This window comes from Triticum dicoccoides, chromosome 1A (genome assembly GCF_002162155.2).
Source record: "Triticum dicoccoides isolate Atlit2015 ecotype Zavitan chromosome 1A, WEW_v2.0, whole genome shotgun sequence".
In the NCBI taxonomy this organism is placed as follows: Eukaryota; Viridiplantae; Streptophyta; class Magnoliopsida; order Poales; family Poaceae; genus Triticum; species Triticum dicoccoides.
In genome coordinates, this window is record NC_041380.1 from 24,409,259 (window position 1) to 24,421,359 (window position 12,101).

Here is a 12,101-nt window from a genome sequence, read left to right on the forward strand (position 1 = left end):
CCATACTGTGACGGGTCTTGACTCAGAGCTACCTTTTTCGTGGAGCTCCCTTACTGACGGCGAAGAAGACGACGACGATGATGATGAGCTCGCCCAACGGACGCCACCACCGGCTACCAAATCCTCGGTTTCGGCTGCTCGGCAGGACGTGGCGTGTGAAGCGGATACATGCGGAGGTTGGCAGAAGGTGCTCCCGCGGCACGATGTGCAACACCAGGCGTCACAAGCCCCTGCTTTGGCTCCCCGTCCCATCCCTGCTTGTCTTCATGGTAGATGTTGCAGATGTCTCTTTCCTGGACACCGTGCAGCGGATTGTCGAGATCCTTTTAGATGTTATCGATGCCTTGAGAACGGTCATCGAGCGCATGAGTGCCGCAATGCATGGCGTCCCCTTAGCTCCTTGGGAAGAGCTACTGTGTCGCCATTGCCCCGCCTCCCCATCGAGCACCAACAAGCTCCATCTCCATACAAGGTCCAGAAAGAAGCCCCGCCCCTCTCGATGATATTTTGTCGTGATTCTTGGGCATCGATCGTTTCTGCTCCTGCTGGCTCAATGGCCCCGACGGATACCTCGATGCGGCCCACTTTGGAGAGGCAGGCCGAGCTGCTGCGCTCTGAGCTCCTTGGTATGGCTTCCTTTCAGCTTGAGAAAATGGTCCAGCCTTTGCGCGATGCCATTGAGTCTATGAAAGGTTGGATGTTGCGGATGGAGAGCTTCATGGAGCAAGCTGAGGCTGCATTGGGCGGGCTCTCCCTGACGCCGCCTGTGTTGCAGACTACTCATGTGTTGCACCCTTTGGTTGTGCCCGATGGCAGCTTTGACGCTGAGAAGGGAGACGAGCTTCATGGTCGTTTCTCCCCTTGAGCTAGGGCCAGCTCACCGCCATTAGCCTCTGAGGGACTTGACAATGATGTGGTTGTGACTCCGGTGTTACAGATCATGCCCGAGCTTCGGGAGTTGTGTGGGGGCCCGGTTTTGCCTTTGTGTGTCGAGCAACTGCAGGTAGACCCTCCCAAGATCTCGAGTGTGGCTTTGCCACCAACATCACCCCTGGAGTCGAGCCAGATAGTTGATGCTGAGGAGAGTAGTGATTTGGACGGTGCGATCTCTTGCTCACCCAAGTCCATTGGGCGTCAGGCGTTAGTCATCGAGCGCGGAGTTCCAGATGTTGTTGCCCTTCCCTCATCTGCGACCATTGAGCAGGTGATGCCCGTGAGTGACATGGCCATTGAGCCAAGTGTGTTGGCACCTACTCCAACTCCAAATTCAAATGCTCTCTTCGTGAAGGAACTTTGTGACTTGCTCGCTAGCGTGGAGGTTGCTAGACCTGGTTTGGGCAGGGCGATTGCTTGCCTCCTGACAGGAACGCCAATAAGGGGCAAACAAAAGAAGATGGGCAAAGGCAAGAGTGACGTCATAGGCAAGGCGTCTCTGGTTGCTTGATGGATGATCTTCGGTCTCTCGGCTTGTCCTCTTGGATTGGGAGGTGCATGATGTCTTGTGTTGTGGTGTTCTTGTTGGGATTCACTTGGCGTAGTAGTAGTGTCAGGGTTTGTGGATGCTATGCATTCGGAGAGTTTGGCAAGGGCCGACTGTGTGGTTGGGGGATTTCTTGCCATGTGAGTAGTTAGTCCGTGCTCTATTTGTGTAGGTTTTCGCCCGGTTTTCCTTAAATTAACTGGGCAATTCTCTTCTTCTTAATTAATCGATGAGGCAAAACTTTTGCCTCCGTTTCGAAAAAAAATGTTTTCTCCGCCAGCGACGCCATAGGTGTTAGACTAGGTAGTTCTATACCGTATGTGCCCTGTATAGTACGCCATACGGTATAGCCATGATCGTGCAGCAGTTGTTTGAGTAGTGCTGCACGTCTAGTGGTAGTGGCATACCCACGATCCCGCTCGGTTGAGTCCAGCAACATGTATATATCACCCAGCCTTGAGCATAATAGATGTGTGCTGAATTCTATCTCTTTCCTTCTCCCAATATGGCATCAGACGCCAACGGCCTGCGCAACCTTTTTGCGCCGCCCGTTGATCCTGCTTCCGCTCCCTCCATGGACGGCAACCCCGTCCTCTCTCCCCGTTCCTCCGTCGATGGCGCAGCTGGCGTTCTCGACGACGCAGCCGGCACCCTCGCTGCCGAACCTTTCTAGCAGGTCGCCCCTGCCGCCCCCGCTGTGCCGGCTGCGACGGTCGCGCCGGCCGCCCCAACCCCATCCATTCCCTCTGCTATCCTCCAGACCGTCGACATCCGTCGCCACATCCCCGTCGTGCTCGACCTCCTCGCCGGCAACCACTCCCAGTGGCGACGCCACTTCGACACGGTGATCGGCATGTTCGGCCTTCGTGCCCACGTCGACCCCGAGGTGGTTCCTCGCCACGACGACCCCGAGTGGCAGATGGCGGACCACACTGTCGTCCATTGGCTGTACACCACCAATTCGCCTGAGCTGCTTGCTGCGGTCATGCAGCCGGAGGACACGGCTCTCACCGTGTGGCTTGCCGTCGACGAGCTCTTCCGCAACAACCGGCTGGCGCGCGCCGTGTACATCGACGCCGAATACCACGCCGTTGTCCAGGGGGGCATGACGGTGATGCGGTACTGCACTCGGCTCAAGACATTCGCCAATCAGCTTCGTGACCTGGGGAAGTCCGTGACTGACTCCCAGCAGGTTTTCCATCTTCTCCGCGGACTCAACGGCCAGTATAATTCCGTCATCCCGCACATCACCTCCCAGGTCCCGCTCCCGTCGTTCCTCCAGGTGTGCTCCTTCCTCCTGTTGGAGGAGCACCGTGCTGAGCAGGCGGCTCGCCAGTAGTCCGCGCATGCTCTCTTCGCTGGGCGCGGCTCTCCTTCGACTCCAGCGCCTCCTACGCCAGCACCCGCCTCCGACACCTTAGAGGGCGCGGCCGTGGCCAGCGTCGTCGTGGGCGCGGCAACGGCGGCGCCTCTACACCACCATCGCCCCCACCCGCCTACCCCGCGCCTGCTCCCGGCGCCAACTCCTGGACGGGTCTCGTCCAAGCCTGGCCCATGCCCTGGCGCGCCCCGGGCACCAGCGTCCTCGGGCCTCGTCCTGGCACACCTCATCAACAGGCCATGTTCGCGGCTCCCGCACCGTACGGCTCCGGCTACGGCGCTCCAGGTGGTCTCCCTCCTGGGTACGGTGCCCCGTTCCCTGGCTACGGCTCTCCGGGCGCCAGCTCCTCCACCGACCCGCCGCCGCAGCCATGGGACATGCAGTCGCTGCAGGCCGCGCTTCACAGCGCCACGGCCGGGCCTTCGTCGTCCGGCACTGCCTCGGAGTGGTACCTAGACTCCGGGGCCTCATCCCACATGTCTTCATCGCCTGGTAATCTCCACTCCCTTCGACCCTGCCATTCTCCTTCTCACATCATAGTTGGCAGTGGGGCGCATCCACCCATCACCCATGTCAGTGATGGTGCTCTCATCGAGGGCACGTCTCTTGTTCGACTCTGCAACGTCCTGGTCTCCCCCTCTCTCATTACAAACTTGCTCTCTGTTCGCCAAATTTGTCGTGATAACCCTATTTCTGTAGAATTTGACGCATTTGGCTTCTCTGTAAAGGACCTTCAAACCAGGGCGGTGATCCTCTGATGTGACTCTGACGGTGATCTCTACTCGGTTGGCCGCCCGACGCTCCCCTCTCGCTCCGTCTTTGCCGGCCTCGCCGACTCCACCCTGTGGCACCAGCGGCTCGGACATGCATCGCTTCGCTTGGCTGTCGATCACCTTGGTTTCAGCAAGTCTGCACCGCACTCATGTCATGCCTGTCGTTTGGGCAAGAACACACGTCTACCTTTTAGCAGTTCTACCAGCATTAGCATGTTTCCTTTCCATGTTTTGCATCTTGATGTATGGACATCTCCCATTGTAAGCATCTCTGGCTATCAATTTTATTTGGTTGTGCTTGATGACTACACCCATTACGTTTGGACGTTCCCTCTCAAACACAAGTCGGAAGTGCTCCCTGTCTTGCTCGATTTCTATGCCTATGTCAAGACACAGTTTCAACTTCCTGTTTTCTCACTCCAAACTGACAACGGGTGTGAGTTTGACAGCGCTGCTGTCCGCACCCTTCTAGCACGTCATGGCACCCACCTTCGCCTCTCCTGCACATACACTAGCCAACAGAATGGAAAGGCCGAGTGCATTCTACGAACACTCAATGACAGCGTGCGTGCCCTGTTATTTCATGCATCCATGCCTTCTCGGTTCTGGGCTGAGGCCCTTAACACGGCCACTTATCTCATTAACTGTCGGCCGTGCCATGCTAGCACACCGAGCACACCTCATGAGCTCCTTCTTGGTGCTGCCCCTGACTACTCACGTCTTCGTGTATTCGGCTGCCTGTGTTACCCAAACCTCACCTCCACAGCCAAGCACAAACTAGATCATCGATCCACTACGTGCATCTTCCTCGGGTAGCCGTCAGATCACCGTGGCTACCGGTGCTTCGACCCCACCTCCCGCCGTGATCACTTCCCGTCATGTACAGTTCCATGAGTCAGTTTTCCCCTTCGCCTCACAGCCCGTGGCTAACCCCGCCGCTCCACCACGACCTGCTCTTGCTCCCCCAGTCTTGCAGGTCCCCATGATCGCGCGGTGCCTCTGTGATCGCGCGCCATGTTCCACCTCCAACGTGGTTCCTGGATTGCGGTCAGACGGTACCCCATGCACGCGCACCGCGTGTTCAAGCTCTGCCGCCGGATCATCATCGAGCGGCTCCGCGCCTTCTCTGTCCAACATCTCCACCCTACAGACACATGCAGTCGCTGATCTGACGATCAATGGCTCGGACGCGAGCTCCTCCACCACGGGTGTTTCGTCTGCCACCCTGGCGGGCTCCTCGTCGCCTACCTCGCCTCCACCCGTACCTCCGGCCGCCCCGCCGGCTGCTCCCAGACGGATGGTTACGCGCGCCCAGACTGGGGTCTTTCGTCCGAACCCGCGCTACCACGACGGTCTCGCCGCCACCACCGGCATGCCCGGCGTCATCTCGCCGGTCCCCTCTTCGGTGCGTGTTGCCATCCGCGACCCCAACTGGCTCCCCACCATGCGCGAGGAATATGACGCTCTCGTGCGCAATCGCACGTGGGAGCTGGTGCCTCGTCCTCCCGGCGCCAACCTCATCACCGGCAAATGGGTGTTCAAGCACAAGCACAATGCCGACGGCTCCCTCGAGCGCTACAAGGCATGGTGGGTCGTGCGCGGGTTCCGGCAGCGCGCCGGCGTGGACTACGGCGAGACCTTCTCACCGGTGGTCAAACCTGCCACCATCCACACCGTGCTCACCCTGGCAGCCTCGCGCAACTGGCCAGTTCACCAACTTGATGTGTCCAATGCCTTCCTCCATGGGACGTTGGACGAGGAGGTTTTCTGCCTCCAGCCAGCCGGCTTTGTCGACGCCGGCAAGCCCCACCACGTCTGTCGCCTTTCCAAGTCACTCTATGGCTTGAAGCAGGCGCCACGCGCGTGGTTCCTTCGATTTGCCGGCTTCCTCAAGTCCATCGGGTTCGACGCCACGCGCTCCGACTCATCGCTCTTCACCCGCCGCCACAGCTGCGACACTGCGCTCCTCCTTCTCTACGTCGACGACATCGTGCTCACAGCATCATCACCAGCTGCCCTTCGCCATGTCGTCGCCCAGCTTACTGCGGAGTTCGCCATGAAGGACCTTGGTCCTCTCCACTTCTTCCTCAGCATCCGTGTCACACGCACTTCGGCAGGCTTCTTCCTCTGTCAGCAGCAGTACGCCGCTGGCATCCTCGACCGCGTCGGCATGGACACATGTCGTCCGTCGCCCACGCCGATCGATACGAAGAGCAAGCTACCTACAGCTGACGGGCCGCGCGTCGCTGATCCCTCCGCCTACCGCAGCATCGCCGATGCTCTGCAGTACCTGACCATCACACGCCCAGAGATCGCCTACGCCGTTCAGCAGATCTTCTTACACATGCACGATCCCCGTGAGTGCCATCTCGGGTTGATCAAGCGTGTGCTCCGGTACGTGCGCGGCACGCCTGCTCTCGGACTTCACCTTCGCGCCTCGCGCACTTTGGACCTGCGTGCGTTCATGGACGCTGACTGGGCTGGCTGCCCCGACACTCGCCGCTCGACCTCCGGCTTCTGCATCTACATCGGCGACGCGCTCGTCTCCTGGTCGTCCAAATGCCAGGCCGTCGTCTCCCGCTCCAGCGCCGAGGCTGAGTACCGCGGCGTCGCGAACGCCGTCGCCGAGTGTGTCTGGCTCCGACAACTACTTGGCGAGCTCTTCTCTCCCGTCGACAAGGCCACGCTCGTCTACTGCGACAACGTCTCCGCCGTGTACCTGTCGGCCAACCCTGTGCACCACCGTCGTACGAAGCATGCCGAGCTCGACATTCTCTTCGTTCGCGAACGTGTGGCGCTCGGCGAATTTCGTGTTCTTCACATCCCGACTCGCCAGCAGCTCGCAGACATCATGACCAAAGGGCTGCCATCGGAAGTTTTTTCTGAATTCCGGTCCAGTCTTTGCGTCGCCGGAGTCGACGTCACGACTGCGGGGGGTGTTAGACTAGGTAGTTCTATACCGTATGTGCCCTGTATAGTACGCCATACGGTATAGCCATGATCGTGCAGCAGTTGTTTGAGTAGTGCTACACGTCTAGTGGTAGTGGCATACCCACGATCTCGCTCGGCTGAGTCCAGCAACCTGTATATATCACCCAGCCTTGAGCATAATGGATGTGTGCTGAATCCTATCTCTTTCCTTCTCCCAACAATAGGCTCTCTCACCCTCCGCTGCTCCTGTGAAGGGTAGGGGTGGGATCCCGGTTCTTCACCCCGGTAGTGTAGTTAGAGTGCGGACATGTGTTTCCCTCGCCGTCGTTTGGATGGCAGCGACCTCAACAGTTGGAAAAAATATTTCCCAGTCCTGGCTCCATCTTGGCGGAGTCATGGTGGTGAGGTTGAAGGAATCGTGGGAGATTATCTTCGGTTGTTCCTTTGGTATAGCAGATCTGGTGTCCTCTGATGGGTTTGTGCCTTTGTGGTGGTTGCCCCAGGCGGCACCATCCATTTGCGTGGGAAGATTATAGTGTCCAAAAACTGGGATGGTGATCCGTGGAATGGATGATGGTTCCTGGATTGTTCCTCGACGATGTCGATGACAAGTAGCTGTTCCGGGATGCGAGGAGTACAGGGATGTCCTCGGTCGACGCGCGCCAGAGCAAGCTCGGCTCCGCCAACGGTGGGCCTATCAACCAGCTGATAAAGCCCAATCAGGCATTGGTACTTCCTTGAGACATTCTTGTGTTTTCTACTTTTTTGGGCGGATTTTCTTCATATGTTCTTGGGCTCGTATCTTCCTTGTCCCTTTCTTAGCGATTCCATGTATGTGCGTTGTATCACGACTTGTGATGAATGAATCAATGGCAATATTCCTAAAAAAAGGTGCACAATGCTCAAGATTCAACCGCCGATATTCACCTTGGTGAGTTAGTGAGACACGTGAACAAAGATTGCAGGACTAGTTCAACGGTTGTGGCAAATCAAGCAAGTATAGCTTGTTTATGGTTGCAAGCCAGCAACCATCTCTACTTTCTCAAAGGTGTTTGTGCTTTTTCCTTCAAATTGTTGAATAAAGAACTTTGTATTGGTTCTAAACTAGAAAAGCATACTAAGTTGTGTTGGAAAACAAAACATAGTAGAAAAAAAATCGTACCTAGGTACAAGTCCAAGATCACTATGAAGATGCAAATAGGTTAGATCAAATCTTTACCAACTAGACTCAGTGGAGAGGAGTTAGTGAAGATCGTTAGTTCAGATTCCGGCAGCTAGAATTAAACCTGCCAACCATGATTTTTTCCTTTCAAACTAGGATCAAAGTTATGTTTTGATGACTGCTTTTTTTCATAGACATAGTACATTTTTCGTATACATCTAAAACATTTTTATATAATTTTGGAAATACAAACATATTTTCAAATGTTCTTTTCAAATACACGTTGAAACATTGTTTTAAAACAATGCAAACAATTTTTTGCACTGCATACACAAATTTTCTTAAAATGTCACAAACGTTTGGTTTGGAACACGCAAACATTTTTCTAATGGTAACATTCCTTTTTTTGAATGATACATGACACTTTTTGAATCACATGAACTATTTTTCTACAATGTATAATTTTTTTAAACCTCGTACGTTATTGTGGACCGTGTGAATATTTTAGAAAGGTCACATACAAATTTTTGAATGGTAGAAAGATTTTATAAATGAGTGCATATTTTTTTACACTACATTTACTTTTTTATATGTGTGATGAGCACTTTAGAGAAAATAACTATGTTTTTCGTAGTACATCTATTTAGTATTTTTAAAATATAAACAAATGTAAAAAAACACGCACGCGATGTCAGTGTGATGAGGCGACGTGGTTACTTGGCCAGCTCGCTGCAGGCGACGCGGTCTTCTGTCTCGCTTAAAGTGAGACATGGACTCGCCCGGGGCTCTCACAATCAACCGCACAACAAGTTTAGGCTTCCTCCGGGTTGCAGGAATTATTTAGGAATTATAGGGTTTCTATAGAAAAATTCCTTCAGAGCCCTTTGATGTGGAGGAATTCTTTCTATCCTCCACATTTCACACGGAAATAAATATTAGCCTAAACTCAATGAAAAAAATCCTATGATATGAAGCAAATGGTATCTTCTTTCCTATTTTTAGTCATCGGATTTGAGATACATGTCATCTCATTTCGTATGACTTTTCTATTCCTATGATTTTTCTACCCTATGAACCGAATGAGGCCTAAGAGGTCTTTTCTGACAACTATTCTTTTCAGCCGACTGATGACACACTCCTATAAACCGCCCTCTCCGCATGGCACGTGTCCCAGTACCCTCCCACTACATAGCTTTATCCTCTCATCTCGAGAAGCGTCACCAGATCCACTAATTTTCCACCAAACTCGATCCCCTTTTGTTCTGCTCTGCACCTCTCTCTCCTACAGCTCTCTCCACCATGGCCATGGACACACTCTAAGCGCCGCTGTTCTGCTGCCTCATAAGCTCTAAGTGATGCCGTCTCACAAGCTCCAATGCTCTGCTGCCCAAGTTCCACGTGCCCAGTGATGCGTTGTAGTGCTCGTCGGTGACGCTGGTGCTACGATGTGGTGGTCATCGATGGCTGCGGCGCTTGCAACGGGCTGATTCACAAGCTCCAACACAGTGTTGCCCAAGCTCCACGCGGCCGTTGTTGCGTTGCAGCATTCATCGATGAAGTCGACGCTGCGATGGCGGTCCTCGGTGGCCGCAGGGTTGCGACGCGGGGTCCACGGTGGCTGCCGGCGACGCAACCCCCATCGATGCTACCAACGCTGTGATGCAGCACTCACGCCGCTGCAAGGGGCATTAGATGTTGTGATGCAGCACTCGTCGATGATGTCGGTGCTGCTATGCAACACTCCTGAAGCTGCGACGGGGTGCCGGTGCTGCGATGGAGCACCACCGCGCTGATGTCGTGAATGCAATGAAGCATCGCCGGAGCTGGAAAGGGCCGCGCACATTGTGTTGGAGCACCCCATGCTGGTGTCCCAATTGGAATGGAGCATGGCCGAAGCTGCGACGGGCCATCGGTGCTGTGTTGGAGCACCGCATGCCGGTGTCGCGGCTGCAATAGAGCATGGCCAGAGCTGCAATGGGCCACCGGTGCTGCGATGGAGCACCACCGGCCGCGCCAGTTTTGGTGCTGTAGAGCGTGGCAGCGGTGCTATGATGGTGCTCAACGGTGGCACCAAAAAGTGTTGCGGGGTGCTATCTTTTTCGTTCCTCGACGGGGTATTCTATTTCTTTCTTTTGTCGATGCAGGGTGCATGCGGGAGTAGTTGCTTGAGATGCAAATGACTGGTCTGATCCAATGGCCATACAACGCCTGACCCAACGGTCCACGAGGCGGTTGATTTTTTGTCCCGCGTCAGTTGGATGACGCCTAGCAGTGGCCCTTTTTTTACATGAGTTAAGAGGTCTTCTGTCTATATTAGCTAGATTTTTTTTTTTGAAGAGTGCGTACCTTCTTATGCAGATCTTTCAATTTGATTAGTTTTATCCATTGCCCTAGGGAGGCCACTATGACGGCTGATGTATTAGCTAGTAGATCAGAAGTGCCGAGGACTATTGTTTGGCAATCCAAGCCTCTGAATTTCCTAATTGATGTAGCAAATGATGTATCCGTATTCCCGCATGAAATATAAACCGTCATGATGCCATTCTTTTTTTTTAAAAAAGAGGTCTTCAAGAGAGAAGGGAAAGACCGAGCAGCCGTGGGCCTATTGTCTCAGCGCTGCAGTCGTACTTGGGCTAGCCCATGCGAACGAGTTAAGAGGCCGAGATGTTGGCCCAAACTTAAAGGTCTCCTCGGCTCGGACGCTGCTGCAGCCGATAAAAAACAGAGAGATACGAACACCGGCGCTCGCCGACGGCTTGTCGGCGGCCGTCGGTGGCGATCCGGTGCCGCTGGTGCTGGTAGAGATGACGCCGCTGTAGGTGCGTGAATGGCCGGAAGCAGGCTGCCGAATCCCCCCGCCGCTGGCACCAGCCAGTCTCAGCTCGAGGTGAGCACGCTGGCCCTTACCCTAACTCTGCTAGTCTTCTCAGTCTATCAATCTGAAGCTTATCGACCATCATCTGCCCCTGAACAAGTGCAGCCTTTGGCCCTGAACAATACCCAGCTTTTGTTTCGCTATGGGGATGTGGTGGTCTTATGTCTGATCTCTTTGCCAGTGGCCACACATTGGGGGTGGTACTGTACAGGAGGGCAATTGGGAATTGAACAATCAAATGTTTTGCACTCATACAGAAACTAGTGTTACTTATGCTCCTTTTGAATTCATTTTCATGCTGTTGAACACAACACTTAAGCCATACGGCTGGATACCGAAGACAATACGCTATAGGTGATTCTGATGTTGTCGGTTCTAATTGAAGTTTAACATATTGATATACATCATTTTGATAGTGAAAGAGAGCTTATATTATATACTACTTACAAATCAAAGGGGAAAACTATTCTAGTTATTGAGTTCAACAGCATGACAATGAACTCTAAATTGGCAGCCTGCATACCGTGAAAAACCTCCGTCACTCCCTCTGTCAGTCTTTTCTCTGAATTCTTTGACAGCACCTCCTACTCTTCGTGCAGACCGTTTCAGCCACAGCTGGCCACCCTGCAAACTTCAGATAACTGAAGGAGGCCAATCAATCATCACATCGATAGCTTGTAAGCCTTCACATCTGAAAAATTCTTCGCCCCTGAAAAATTCTCAGATTTTGTTCAGTGATGTAGCTATGGGGATGTGGTGGTCTTGTGTCTGATTTCTTTGCCTAGTCGCCAGTCGCCACACATTGGGGGTAGTACTGTACACAGAGGGCAATTGGGAATTGAGCAATCAAATGTTTTGCAACTCATTCAGAAACTGCTGTTACTTATGATACTGACGACAATAGACCATAGGCGATTCTCATGTAGCCGGTTGTAACTGAAGTTTAACATATTCATATACATCATTTTTATTGTTAAAGAGACGTTATATTTATATAAAAAATGTCATTTACAAATTTACAATCCTTACAAAATCAAAGGGGAAACAAAACTACTCTTGGCACATTAGCCACAAGAGCCGCTTCCTCGTCTGTTGTAGCATAATTTGCAAGCTGGTGGGCAGCTCCATTGCTCTCTCTTATGATCTTACACATGCAGCCGGCATTCCAGAAAAATCTCCATCACTCCCTCTGTTAGCCCGTTCTCTGAATTCTTTAACAGCACCTCCTTGACAGACATGCAGTCCGTTTCAGCCACAGACGGCCACCCTGCAAACTTCAGATAACTGAAGGAGGCCAATCAACCATCACATCGACAGCTTGTATCCTCTGCCTCAGAACACGGGCTTATCTTTCTCCAGGTAGACAGCAAGGGCACACCATTATAGCCCCTTGCTAAAGCACCAGCACTTCCTTGCCCTGTAGCCCCAACTGAGGAACCACCGGCGTTCATATTGATATATACATCTTACTATGGGAATAATTAGAGTGGTTGCTCCTG

The 12,101-nt window shown here is 53.3% G+C and overlaps 1 protein-coding gene across 1 annotated transcript in view; it reads left to right on the top strand.

Annotated features, from left to right (window-relative positions):
• The window catches only part of LOC119350282, a 34,025-nt gene that overhangs the window by 13,279 nt on the left and 8,645 nt on the right, over nt 1-12,101 (top strand). The gene's annotated exons all lie outside the window — the stretch shown is intronic.